The sequence below is a fragment of the Tupaia chinensis genome, unplaced genomic scaffold (assembly GCF_000334495.1).
Source record: "Tupaia chinensis unplaced genomic scaffold, TupChi_1.0 Scaffold147554_1, whole genome shotgun sequence".
NCBI classification, from domain to species: Eukaryota; Metazoa; Chordata; class Mammalia; order Scandentia; family Tupaiidae; genus Tupaia; species Tupaia belangeri.
The window spans coordinates 839385-842543 of record NW_006207406.1 but is presented as its reverse complement, the minus strand read 5'-3'; the positions used below and the strand labels follow the sequence as shown (position 1 = coordinate 842543).

General features: G+C 40.6%; 1 long non-coding RNA gene across 2 annotated transcripts in view; it reads right to left on the bottom strand.

Moving 5' to 3' along the window:
* LOC102469887 (uncharacterized) overlaps nucleotides 1–2901 on the bottom strand; it is a 50941-nt gene extending 48040 nt beyond the window's left edge. The window contains exons 1-2 of one of the 2 annotated variants that reach the window (XR_337601.3): nucleotides 2698–2901; nucleotides 1622–1785 (exon numbers count right to left, since the gene is read on the bottom strand). This is a non-coding gene — a long non-coding RNA (uncharacterized LOC102469887). The remainder of the gene's footprint in view (nucleotides 1–1621; nucleotides 1786–2697) is intronic. The other variant, XR_001369815.2, reaches the window with a different exon arrangement.
* Nucleotides 2902–3159: the final 258 nt, after the last annotated feature.

Here is a 3159-nt window from a genome sequence, read left to right as displayed (position 1 = left end):
GGTTCAGCCTCATTCCCAGTTAAGTCAGATGAAGTAAACAGGCACTTTCATACAGAGGCTGCGTCACCCTCTCTCTACAAAATGGATAGGCCGGCTTGCTGAGGGTTCCCTACAGACGATAGTCTTATTTAATTTGGTGTCTTATTGGTGACAGAAATATGTTTGATCTGTAATTCCACATCTTTGCCCCAAAGTTTTAGTTTAAGACAAAAAAAGAAACTACCAATCAAGTTGCTAGCATTGTTAAGAAACGTGGTATTGATGGAAAGATAATCTATAGTTTGCACTAAAATTAAGACTCTTTTTGATACTTATTAAGCCTTCTAGATTTATGGCTCCTAGTTGAAGCCAGACACGATTCTAAGCAAATCTGGAAAATAAATACAGTTGGATTTTCTCCCTTTTCTGGTTCTCTCCCTTCTCACTTCCCTCCACACCCCTCATCCCAGTTACTTATTCATGAATGCCAACTATATGAACACACTGCTCCGCTGTGGATATATCATCTTAAATAAGTCCAATATATTACCTGTTCTCACAAAATTTACTACCCAAGGTAAATTTGGGGAGTAAGAAACCACAATATAATATGTTCTATTCTGTATTTAAAGTAATCACCAACCAATCTCTGCCATCATTTGATATTTACTGTCATTCAGGAGGTTTGGATTTGCAAGTCTGGTTATTCCTTCCCAGGCAGAATCACTATACCTGCCATTCATGTAGCTAGCACTAAGAATGTGATGCAATCCTGGATCAAGTAATGTATTATTAAATACCACTAGTTTTCCTCAACCCTTTCAGAATATTTAACACACGATTGCGTTCACTTTTTTATTTTTGTGTGTGTTTACCAGAGAGAGACAGAGAGAGGGATACAGAGAGAAAAAGTGAGAAGACATCTCCCAGGAGATGGACACACCAAAAACCCTCCTCCTCCATTTTCCTCTCAGGATTTTGAGCACTCATAGATATGTACCTGGCGTGTCTTCCAAGCTGCCAGGTCTGGGATTCAAACAACATAGTTGGTTGTGTGGGGCCCAGCTATTTTAACCACCATGCCAATAGATAGCCCAGTTTTTCTTTTTGTGATAAAAAACTTTTACTGAACTAATAATATAAATAGACAACTACTCACTAATATTGCTAATGATAAACATAAGCTATATAAAATATGTAAAGTATAACTTTAAAAGTATAAAACCCAATCAGTCTTCTGTATCTATGGGTTCTGCATCAGCAAATCCAACCAGCCAACCACAGAGACAGCAAGACCACACTAATTATTATGAAACGGCTCCCTAAAAGAGAGATGCTGAAATTTTCCTTTCTCTTAAGAGTACTCATAAAAAAAGGCAAATTCATACAAATAAGTTGAGGCCTTCTATCACATGATCTTGACTTTATCAATATTTGTTTAATTTAATGTATTGGGTCATTGGAAAAGTCATGACGCATTTTTGCATAGAAAAACACATCGTGACTTTTCTGATGACCCAATACCATAGCATTTGCATGTAACCTTCACACACCCTTCCAGATACTTTAAATCATCTCTAGATGCCTACAAATAATCATAGCATCAGATACAAGCCAAAGAAAAATACACAGATACACTTACTTCTTCAGCATCTCTCTTATAAGGAGTCACCTCTCCCCCAATTCGTAACAATTGGCTTGGCCCAGCTTCATCCCTGGTTGTTTGGATCTGCTTATGCAGGAACCTTAGATATGAAAGTGTGACGGTATGTTTGGTCTTTGTCCCCAGTTCCTGGCACAGAGCTTCTAAAACATTAGAGATTTCCAGAGTGATGGGTATGAAAGCGGCATGTTTTATTATTCATAAAAAGCTACTTTCAACCAGACCTTAGTTTATGCTAATGAGATTAATCTTGAAGGATAGGGGTTGGTTGCCAGAGAAACCAACTATGACATGAGAGAGTTGGAACTTTCAGCCCTACCCCAGGAGGGAAGAGAAGCTGGGGATGGAGTTATTCACCAGTGGGCAAGGATTTAACCAATCATGCCTAAATAATGGAATCTCCATAAAGACCCTTAACAAATGAACAGCAAGAGCTTCCAGGTTGGTAAATACATCCCAGGGCGGCATATCCCAAACTCGATGTGAGGGTGAGGACCCCAAAAGGAAGTCACTGTGCTTTTCTTTGTAATGAAGTCTCTGTGTTTTCCCTCTATGGTCTGATTGATGTATAGTATACACCCTTTTTACATGTTACTAAAGAATTTATGACTCCTTGTTAATAAGGTAGGAGATAGGGATATTGAGTACACAGACAAGATAAGACCCAAGATGGAGTCACAGTGGCTAAGTTTTCATAGCCAAAGGCTGGCTGTGCTGTGACTCACAGCAACTGTAGCTAAGGGCAAGAGTTCCTATTCAGTAACTCTATCCTAACTAGAAGTACAGGATGCTATGGTCTGCTAACCCCACAAAGAATAAGGTAATAAATCACTCAAACTACCATGTAACCATTTTCTAAAGCCCAGTTCCTTATCAGAGAGCCAGCCCATTGCTCTGACTGCTAGATAAAGACCCCTCCTCTCCAGCTCCTCTTTGGCAACCCATTCAGTCCCCCTTCCACTCCACTGCAAACTTTTCCCCTTCCCTAATAAATTCTGCTTTCTTCTTCCTTGTCCACATCTCTAATTCTTCATGAATGTAGGACAAGAACCAACCTGAGTATTGTGTCTGATCGTTCAGCACTCCCACCTCAGATGGGTGTCCCAACCCGCGGGACAGTCGAACAGGTTCCCTGGGGGAAGGAGTGAGAGATGGGACAAACACATGCACACACAATAGGAGGTGCAGATGATGTTGTCTTCTTCTGTCTACTTCTGTTTATTCAGGAAAAATGGCGAGTTATATACAGCTGGTGGGCACCAATTGGTTGCCAGAAATGCAAATGAGATAGAACAACATGAACCAATCATTGATGTGGGTGGATCTCTCCCGTTGCCTAGAAACCCAACCACTGGGGAGAACAGTTGGTCACATGATTTCTGAGAGACTGTTTGCTCAGTGAGGAAGTGAAGCCTAATGGTTTCCAAGATGGTGGATAGCTCAAGATGGCTGATAGCTCAAGATGGCTTCTTATGCAGTGCCCTCCACAAATGGGAACAGAAGCTCTTGCACTCAGG